Here is an 11,090-nt window from a genome sequence, read left to right on the forward strand (position 1 = left end):
GAGGGAGATGTTTAGTCCCAGGATCCTTAGCTTGGTGATGAGCTTTGAGGGTACTATGGTGTTGAACGCTGAGCTGTAGTCAATGAACAGCATTCTCATATAGGTGTTCCTTTTGTCCAGGTGGGAAAGGGCAGTGTGGAGTGCAATAGAGATTGCATCATCTGTGGATCTGTTTGGGCGGCATGCAAATTGGAGTGGGTCTAGGGTTTCTGGGATAATGGTGTTGATGTGAGCCATTACCAGCTTTTCAAAGCACTTAATGGCTACGGACGTGAGTGCTACGGGTCTGTAGTCATTTAGGCAGGTTGCCTTTGTGTTCTTGGGCACAGGGACTATGGTGGTCTGCTTGAAGCATGTTGGTATTACAGACTCAATCAGCGACATGTTGAAAATGTCAGTGAAGACACCTGCCAGTTGGTCAGCACATGCCCGGAGCACACGTCCTGGTAATCCGTCTGGCCCCGCAGCCTTGTGTATGTTGACCTGTTTAAAGGTCTTATTCACGTTGGCTACGGAGAGCGTGATCACACAGTCGTCCGGAACAGCTGATGCTCTCATGCATGCCTCAGTGTTGCTTGCCTCGAAGCGAGCATAGAAATGATTTAGCTCGTCTGGTAGGCTCGTGTCACTGGGCAGCTCGCGGCTGTGCTTCCCTTTGTAGTCTGTAATAGTTTGCAAGCCCTGCCACATCCGATGAGCGTCGGAGCCAGTTTAGTATGATTCAATCTTAGTCCTGTATTGATGCTTTGCCTGTTTGATGGTTCGTCGCAGGGCATACCGGGATTTCTTGTAAGCTACCGGGTTAGAGTCCCGCACCTTGAAAGCGGCAGCTCTACCCTTTAGCTCAGTGTGCGAATGTTGCCTTTAATCCATGGCTTCTGGTTGGGGTATGTACGTACAGCCACTGTGGGGACGACGTCCTCAATGAACTTATTGATAAAGCCAGTGACTGATGTGGTGTATTCCTCAATGTCATCGGAAGAATCCCGGAACATGTTCCAGTCTGTGATAGCAAAGCAGTCCTGTAGTTTAGCATCTGCATTTTTTTATAGACCGAGTAACTGGTGCTTCCTGCTTTCATTTTTGCTTGTAAGCAGGAATCGGGAAGATAGAGTTGTGGTCGGATTTACCAAATGGAGGGCGAGGGAGAGCTTTGTACGTGTCTCTGTGTGTGGAGTACAGGTGATCTAGAATTTTTTTCCCTCTGGTTGCACATTTAACATGTTGATAGAGATTTGGTAGAACTGATTTAAGTTTCCCTGCATTAAAGTCTCCTGCCACTAGGAGCGCCGCCTCTGGGTTAAGTGTTTCCTGTTTGCTTATTTCCTTATACAGCTGACTGAGTGCGGTCTTAGTGCCAGCATCTGTCTGTGGTGGTAAATAAACAGCCACGAAAAGTATAGCTGAGAACTCTCTAGGCAAGTAGTGTTGCCTGCAGTTTATCACAGTTTATTGTGGCATGGTTTTGGAAACATAAGGAATATATCTTTCATATCAGCTACAAATAATAATTTTAAAAAAGGTTAAATTACTACACACCTTTATAGGGTTAGCGTAAGTGTTCCCACACAGCCATATCTCCATGTTACATCACTTGGAAGACAGACTGAAGACATAGGTGGCCAGCCACTTGTGCTAATTAGCTATCTAGCGTGCTCGGAACACCTGTGTGTAAGCGTAACTGGGGAGGAAGTGTAGTTGGTCAACTGTAGGCACATACAGCTTGTCTGTCTGTGCAAACTGCTACAGTAAGTGTATATTTTTTTATATGAAAGATCCTTTCTTGTTGATATTAAAGAAAAGAGTCTGAAATCCCTACGTATGGAGAAGTGATCCCCAGAGCTGATTGATTCCTCCCTTCACTGTCATTTTGCTTCTCCTGCTGCATGCATGCTGTCTGCCTGTTTTGATGTGGAAAGTTCATGTTGATATGCTAATGTTGAATGTTGTTGATGTTTACCCTTTCAGACTCCATGGTACAAGTTTGCCTCTGGATTTTTAAACCCACCTGAGAAACTGAGGACATGTGAGTAATCTTGTTTCAGGACATTGTCTTTGACTGGAAGATGTAGGCAGGCTTTACATCTTGGGGAATTTTGTACAGTAGGCAACACTTCTGGGAGCATTTGCACCGAATTTTACAGCTGCTGTGTGGCTGACGGGTTGCGGCACTAATAGCCGAGGGTTGAGACACCAGTCCATACTGATAGTCGTAAACACGTCCAAATACAGTGCTGAAAGGCATACTCAACATAGTGCTTAGTTTAGCTAGCTTGCTGGCTAATGCTATGCAGCACAAATGCCAAAGTCTGACCAATTGCAATAAAGGTTAAAACCAGAAAAAGTATATTTGACAGTGTCAATTAGTTAGTTGCATTAGTAACGAATCAACATTCCAAAATAGTTTTTATTTAAATGGAACCCTATTAAGAATAACACATTGACGTTCTGGACTTTAAAACACATCTCACACTTCGTGAAGCCATTGTTCGATCACGGACAGAAATTAGGGAGGCAAGTAAATAATGTCATTACTGCCTAAGATGACTTTACGCCTATTTGGCAGAGAGATAACTTTTCTTCATGACCAGTTCAAGTGTATATCCATGAAGATGTCTTCTTCCTTTTTTGCACATGGATGGGGTCATTCCAGACTTGGAAAGGGGATTCCTGAAAAATATTGGGCCAGGTACCCCAACGAACTGTACATCACCCTGGAGGACAGACAAGGATTCTGGGTGTCATCTCAGTATGGGAACTTAAGGAGTGATCTGTGTGTAAGTAATTCTGAACTGTCCATTTTTGGCTCCATTCATTGTTCCCTCTATCCTTACCAGTCTCCCAGTCCCTGAAAAGCATCCCCATAGCATTATGCTGCCACCACCATGCTCCATGCGTGTTAGACGGGTGATGAGTTGTGCTTGGTTTTCTCCAAACATAGCACTTTGCATTACATTTTTGTCTCATCAGACCACAGAATCTTTTTTAAATTATTTGTATTTCTTTTTTTATTTGTATTTTCTTTAACTAGGCAATTCAGAACAAATTCTTATTTACAATGACGGCCTGGCCAAACCCGGACGACGCTGGGCCAATTGTGCGCTGACCTATGGGACTCCCAATCACGGCCAGATGTGGTACAGCCTGGAATCGAACCAGGGACTGTAGTGACACCTCTTGCATTGAGATGCAGTGCCTTAGACCGCTGCGCCACTCGGGAGCACTCATGACATAGTGTGCTCTGCTGTATGTCTTTGCTATGCGTTGTTTGCATAGCTAAAATGTCACCATGCTTAGTTTTCCCAGAAATACTGTAGGCACGATCTTTATAGCTGGAACCTTTGCTTTACCCTTCGTTAGTGTTTCACTTTGGCCTAGCTGATGTGAACAACCATATAGCAGTTAACTTCAAGGGCAATTGTCCTCATTTAACAAATTCACAGGTCTCCCTGTTCCAACATTAGCCTACACTCTCATGTTAGGACATCTTCTTTGCTGACCTTTCAAAAACTGTATGTTGTTGAACATTTACATTGAAAACAAACTAACCCAGTTGTTTTCTTCTCTGTTTTCCAGCACAGGTGTTTTTATTTGCACCAGCCCTATAAAACATTATATACACTGCCCTGATGAGAAGGTAAGCTCGGAGTCAAGACAGAAATCCTGTGGGCTGGAGGCAGAGTGGTGATTGTGTTACCTCTTTCTAACAATAATGGTCTTTGCGCTCTCCCTTGCGCATGCGTGTTCAGCGTGCCTGGATAGAGAAACACCTGAGCTATGACTTCTTGGAGCAGATCATCCTGACCTGAGACAAGACCATGGTGACTGGGGACATCCTCATAGATGACACGCCGGACATCCTAGGTGAGTCGAGTGTTTGTAGCAAAGCTGGAGAACTGGGTGTGTCTAAATGTATGTGATTTGCATTTATGTGACGGTGCCATATGCATGCTACTTTGTCATACATTTAGGTATATTACAGTTTAGTTTGTTGGTAGTTAGTATTCCAGACCGTTAGATTAATCAACAAGCATTACGTGACCTTTGTGATGTGCCTCTGTTGCAGGTGTAGAGCCCAACCTGGGAGCACATCCTGTTCACTGCCTGCCACAACAAAAACGTAACCCCCAGCTCCAGCCAGCGCCTGCTCTCCTGGGCCGATGACTGGAGGGCCATCCTGGAGAGCAAGAGGCACTGAACCCTTAAGCACACACCAACCTCCCCTTCTCCACCCTGATGACCTACACTACATTGGGGTTCAACTGCTAGAGTGAATACCTCCACTAACTTGTCCAACTTGAAGTTAAGTGAGTATTAATCTGTTTGACCACTAGGGGGCACACATAGACTGAAGCATGAGGTAGACATTTGTGGTGTGCCGATCTCATCCTACTCGTATTCGTAATTGTATACATTTTATCACACATCACACTCGTAATCGGATTTACTCGTGATCGGAAAACCCAGAAGTGCGCTTTAAATGCTGGTAAAGCCTATACCTTCAGGGCGCATTACTGCGCTATCACTCAAATGTGCATCGTTATGCCCCTTCACTCATTCATGCACACATTGTTAAATGACCCAGACAGATGAAAATGCACATGATTTACTTACCTAGTCCTATTCAATTATCAATGAAACAGGCTAATAAATAGCCTAATGCATGACTGGCTACTATTGCCTGCATTTATTCCAGACACAGGTTTAGATGAAGGTAACGCTAGGCTAATTCGCTTGCCCCATATATTGTTTAACTTTCGAGAGGAGCAAAACTTTTCCCTCCCGACACTTATGCCACAACATTTGTGCAATCAAAATAAACAATCTACATTTGTCATTTTATTTTCGACTGATCTGTTGCTCGGTAAACTTGTCTGGGCTAGAGTAAATAATAATAGCAAGCAAGCGTGGGTTTGGATCACGATTTAATGACAGACGTCGTCAGCGATGGAATATATGGACAGACAAAGTAGGCCTACTAAACAACCGTATGGCCTCAGCAAAGTCGACAGGACATAACTAGCTATGGATTCTGATTCATACGCAATGTTTGGAGGAGGGGAGTTTTCGATCACAAATAATTACAAAAAATACTTATTTTTTTCATAATCGTATTTGGAAAATGTATCTCTATTACGGTACTCGTTTTGTCCGAGTACTCGGCACATCACTAGTAAAAAATAATGAAAATGATTTTACTGTTTTTACTGTTTTCAGAGTTTACTGTTTTTACACACTCGTTATAGTTGTTTGGGTATTGGTTTTGGAAAGTTTTTCAGCCTGTGTTTTGACAATTTGGGAGAATAGAGTATAATTTCAAAGGGATAAAATTATCCATTTTAAAAGTGGTTTAGTGTGGTGTGCACTTTAACCATCGATTAAGCACCATTCCTTATCAACTGACAGAGAGACTTACTATCACTCCACCCAAAGGCACACATCATTGCAACATGTTTAAATAGTCACCACTGTCAATCACCTGGAATATAAACCACACGCATAAACATTTTGTATGTTGACAAGGACATTGGCCCGAGGACCATAGGGCTCTGTTTTACATGTACTGTATGGGAATGACTCCATATTGTAAATGTTGTTTTCCACCATTGTGCCAACATACTGTAGATCAAATGGTAGCATATATATATTTTTTCAACCTAGTTTAGGTCGATTTTATAGAGGGTTACATAAATTAATATGTTTTCAAGCTGCACCCATAGCTTATGTAATTATATGCGTCCTTACCAATCCACATGCAGGTATAAGGAATGACAGATATAACTAGGTGGCATGATTTAAAATGCATGTTAAATATATAACAATTATTAAAGTTCAAGAAAGTGAATATACCACATTTTTTTGAATACACATAATACATCACAAATGTTTTATTTCTACATTGTCATTCATCTGAGCGTAACTTAGTTGCATTAGTCTTTAACGTGTCTTATTGTTAGTGAGACCAAAAAAAACTTTACCTCAAAATATCCTATACCCTCTGCTGTGAACAAGTATGGTCAAGCTCTTCCATTAAAAAGCATGTATATCTCTATGCAGGCCTTGCAGTATATTCACAAAGTGGTCTAGTGAAGAACCTATGATCAAGTTGCCTATATTAACAAAGAACAACACTGATTGCGAGGCAACAACTAAATGGGTAACCATTTTGCGCTATTTGTTGCAATGTTGTCAGCTGCTTCCTAAAATGTGGTCGCTGGCAGCATTGTCAATGGCCTATCAAGCTTCTTAAATGTTTCATCCATCACTCATACTGAGAGGATTTACTGTACAGTACTTACACCTAGCTGAATGTCTCTAGCTTCTAATTCAGTTTTACAAAATCATTTGAAATTGGTGCTAAAATGTTGTTCATTGCTAGTTCACCTATTGTGAGTGTCCTTTCCCCCAGTGATTCACAGAGCGGGCATAGCAAGCTCTGGCCTGACCTCTATACGGCTCTGGTTCTAACTGTTTTCAGTCTAACCGTATCAGCATGATGTTGTAGCTAACTCATTTGAATCTTGTTTCACACAATGCCTTTGTACCAATGCCCCCTCCTTTCCTCTCCTCCTATCTCTGATGTTAATCAGATTGTAAAAGCACTGGTAGGCTTTTCTTGTATTGATTTTTAACCTTCCAAGTGTCTTTACAGTTGTCATGAAGGGAAGGAGATTAGGAAAATAATGTTGTCAAGACTGTTGGACAACAAGTGTTGTTGTTCACACATGATTGCCCTGATGATGACTGTCTATGGGGCGAGTTAGGGTTAAGCGATGTGTGTGTCCACTGTCCAGTCAACCCCTGCATCTCACAAAGCCTCTTCACATGTCACTGCATCTTGTCAATGATTGTCTCGTGTCTTTGGTGTTGAATAATATGCCAATGTGTTTTTTTGGAGAACAGAAAATATACCAAATGTTGCCATTAACAACAGATTGAATAAAGAATGCAACATGTTGAAAATATAGGGTATTCATTGATTTATTGAAAGTTTTACATGATACATGATCCTGCTAAAGGTCAAGTAGGAAACATGTCTTGAGTTTAGGGGGGGAAAAAATATCCAGATTCAGCAGTAGGGGCCACTTTTACCATGCACTTCAGACCCAGGCACAGTAAAGCTCTCAACATATGCATTTGCTGTTTGTTTTGGTGTTTCAGATTTTTTTGTGCCCTATAGAAATGAATGTGAAATAATGTACTGTGTCATTTTGGAGTCACTTTTATTGTAAATAAGAATATAATATGTTTCTAAACACTTCTACATTAATGTGGATGCTACCATGATTACGGATAGTCCTGAATTAATCATGAATAATGAGTGAGAAAGTTACAGAGGCACAAATATCATACCCCCAAGACATGCTAACCTCTCACCATTACAATAACAGGGAGGTTAGCATTTTATATCATACCCCCAAGACATGCTAACCTCTCAACATTACAATAACAGGGAGGTTAGCATTTTATATCATACCCCCAAGACATGCTAACCTCTCACCATTACAATAACAGGGAGGTTAGCATTTTATATCATACCCCCAAGACATGCTAACCTCTCAACATTACAATAACAGGGAGGTTAGCATTTTTTTGGCGAAGCCAGTGTTATTGGGGTAGGGTTATTTTCCGTTGCCGCCCACCAGAACAGTGCACAACTCAGGGAGTCCAACCAGTACACAGAATCACAATGTTGTGTCCCAAAACTAAGTGTAAAAATCTACAGAGTACTCAGAAATGTTATTGAACGAGGGAGGCCTACAACCAAACATAAAACATATATAAATAAGGGAAGTTTGTGTGGGCAACAAACTTTTGAGAAACAATATTTGTGCAGTCTTCATCTAGCATGTAGGCATTGTTATTGCACTTTTACGTTTATTTACTAAACGGTTCTCTTTTAGATATCCAGGAAGATGGACCATGGAAAAACTCACATAAAAATAAACAGTATCACCAAATGAAATATTTGTCCTAATTGGGATCCAAATGAAGAATGAAGTACTGTGTAGTCATGGAAAATGTTGAACTGTTATGTAAACATACTTGGTAATACATATATAGAATAATGCAGTGGTGGAATGCCAGCAGTTGTGTGTTGTAAGGTGTGTGAGTCTTTGGATTTAGCAGTAACCCTTCATTTTACAGCCCGGTAATTGCTAGATATTAACAAGGTAAATACCTAGGAACAAAAAGTAAATACATGGTAATAATTTAGTACCAAACGTACTTCCTAGGAACCAAGCATGTAGGTAATACATATTTAATTAGAAAATACAAAATAATAAAATGTAATGATATAGTATTCCCCTTTAGCCCAAAGGTAAGTATTGAAGACCATATAAGTAAGTACAACGTCTATTTGCGCACCTACTGGATGGAAACTACAAATGTAATGGCTGTGCTCAATGCAATGGCACTTATAAATGTAGAATCTTCAAACACCCCCAAACAGGGAAACAGATCCCAATCAAAGGTGTGCTCCACTAAGGCAGTTACTTATCTTATTGTCCTTGTGGTAAAAATGATGTGGGTAAAACAAAGCGTGAATTAAAAGTACGTATCTCGGAGCATCGTAGCACCATTTGGTGCAAAAACTCGACTTACCCAGTTGCGGCCCACTTTTTGGAAGAAAACCACTCGATTTCGTCTCTACGTTATATTGGCATCGAACATGTCACCCTCCCTAGGAGAGGGGGTGACCTCGACAATTTATTGTTGAAACGAGAGGCTGCCTGGATCTTTAATTTAAAGACCCTTGCTCTGTGCAGCTCTCCTTTATTTTTTAAGTGTTCCAGTCCGCTAGCCAGCCCCTCGCCTAAATAGGTGTGCGTTTCTTTCGCCTCTAGATCATTGCTAGACAACCATTTTCAGGTCTTGCCATAGATTTTCAAGTAGATTTAAGTCAAAACTGTAACTCCGCCTGTCAATGGTGTATTGGAGGTGAAGTCAGGTGCAGGAGAGCAGAGTATAATGACCAGGCGCACTTTTATTATAGTTACAAAAACGAGAGCATTACATAAATCAAACGCACTTAAAAAATGGAACATAAAAGTAAAGCGGGTAAATTAACACTACTTATCAATGAAACAATTACACAAAAAAAGTTGGGAAACAGAGGGTTAAATACAAGTAGATTGATTGGGGAAATGAAAACCAGGTGTGTATGGAAACAAGACAAGACAGATGGATATATGAAAAATGGAGTGGTGATGGCTAGAAGGCCGGTGGACGTCGATCGCCGCCCGAACAAGGAGAGGAGCCGACTTCGGCGGAAGTCGTGACACCGCCACAACATTCACTGTCTTCTTGGTAAGCAACTCCAGTGTAGATTGGACTTGTGTTTTAGGTTATTGGATATATTTATGTATTTCCGGATAGCAGATATTTTATTAGATATAAGGAGCAGACATGTTCCAGATATGCATGTCCTTAATTTCATATATGCAGCAACAATATTCTCCGTAATGGGACAGTTTCTACGTGCATCCAATCCGGACCTCAAAAATCTCACTGCTACTGTATGAGTCCAGGTTGATATCTGAGGTGAGATAAGTTGAAGACACGAACCTGATGCGTGTGCACCTACTTACATATATATATATATTATATCTGGTGCATGAAAGAAAAATATGGATTTGATATTTGTCAAATGATTGAGCATGTGCTGAAAACTCAGAAATGCATCAGAAATCCTCCTTATTTTCAGCATATTGAAAAGCATATATAAAAAAAGATCTGCATATGCATCTCAGCCAAGAGAAGCATTTGTGGAATCAATATAGCTTCATATCTTGAATGTGCTGAGAAAACACAGATATGCGATGTACAGTGCCTTGGGAAAATATTCAGACCCCCTGACTTTTTCCACATTTTGTTACGTTACAGCCTTATTCTAAAATTAATTAAATATTCCTGCTGAGTTAGACAGCGGGCTGCCATTTCACACGAGACCTCCCACCAATAAATCTAGCACTGTCTACACAGCAGAAATATGGTGTTTTGGACAAAAGTAGGATTCAGACGTTTATTTGATAGCGAGGGACACATTTCACTTTATGTCTGGTAAGTAGAGTTCCTAGAGTTTATACATATATCTTTGTTGACGGGAAACATTTTTTTTTGTGAAGCCGCCATATCGGGGTAGGGTTATTTTCCGTTGCCACCCACCAGATCCATGCACAACTCAGGGAGTCCAACCATTACACAGACTCCCAGTGTTGTGTCCCAAAGCTTTCCCTATTGACAGACTTGTGAAAACCTACAGAGTACACAGAAATGTTGTTGAAAGAGGGGGATGTCACGCCCTGACTGTAGATTGCTTTGTATGTTTCTATTTTTAGTTTGGTCAGGGTGTGATGTGGGTGGGTATTCTATGTTGTAGGTCTAGATTTTCCTTTTGTATGTGTTTGGCCTGGTATGGTTCTCAATCAGAGGCAGCTGTCTATCATTGTCTCTGAGAGCCATACTTAGGTAGCCTGTTTTCCCATTTTGAGTTGTGGATGATTATTTTCTGTTTAGTGTTTTTGGTCACCTTACAGGACTGTTCGTTTGTTGTTTTTGTTGTTTTGTTGTTTTGTTCAGTGTTCTGTTGTTTTATTAAAATAATGAACACTTACCACGCTGCACCTTGGTCCTCCTCTCCTTCTCCAGACGACAATCGTTACAGGGGGCCTACAACCAAACATATAAATTATATGTAAATAAGGGAAGTTTGTGTGGGCAATATGTGTGCAGTCTTTATCTAGCATACAGTATAAGCATCATTTTTTCCATTTATTTACTGAACTGTTCTCTTTTCCTGGATATCTATGCTCCTTACGGTTTTCACTTCAAATTAGCAGACCTAACAGGAGGGTAGATATCTAGGAAGACGGACCATGGAAAAAATCACATAAAAACAAAGTAGAAAGATCTAGAATATTTTTCCATTTGGTGATACTGTGAAGTCAGTCTGAAAGGAGAGGACATTTCCTCTATGGTGGATGACACACCCGTAATTCCTATTTGAATCTAGCCAGAGTGAGGATATCTAAAAATGTGAACTTTTAATCACTTCCAACCAGCATTGAGAATGATTGCCGGATTGG

The 11,090-nt window shown here is 40.8% G+C and overlaps 1 long non-coding RNA gene across 1 annotated transcript; it reads left to right on the forward strand.

Annotated features, from left to right (window-relative positions):
• Positions 1-1,063: 1,063 nt before the first annotated feature.
• LOC139580977 (uncharacterized) lies at positions 1,064-6,965 on the forward strand. The gene is made up of 6 exons (XR_011676129.1): positions 1,064-1,748; positions 1,969-2,026; positions 2,654-2,777; positions 3,032-3,637; positions 3,750-3,864; positions 4,067-6,965. It is a non-coding gene; the product is annotated as an uncharacterized lncRNA (long non-coding RNA).
• Positions 6,966-11,090: the final 4,125 nt, after the last annotated feature.

Source organism: Salvelinus alpinus, chromosome 7 (assembly GCF_045679555.1).
Source record: "Salvelinus alpinus chromosome 7, SLU_Salpinus.1, whole genome shotgun sequence".
Lineage (NCBI taxonomy): Eukaryota > Metazoa > Chordata > Actinopteri > Salmoniformes > Salmonidae > Salvelinus > Salvelinus alpinus.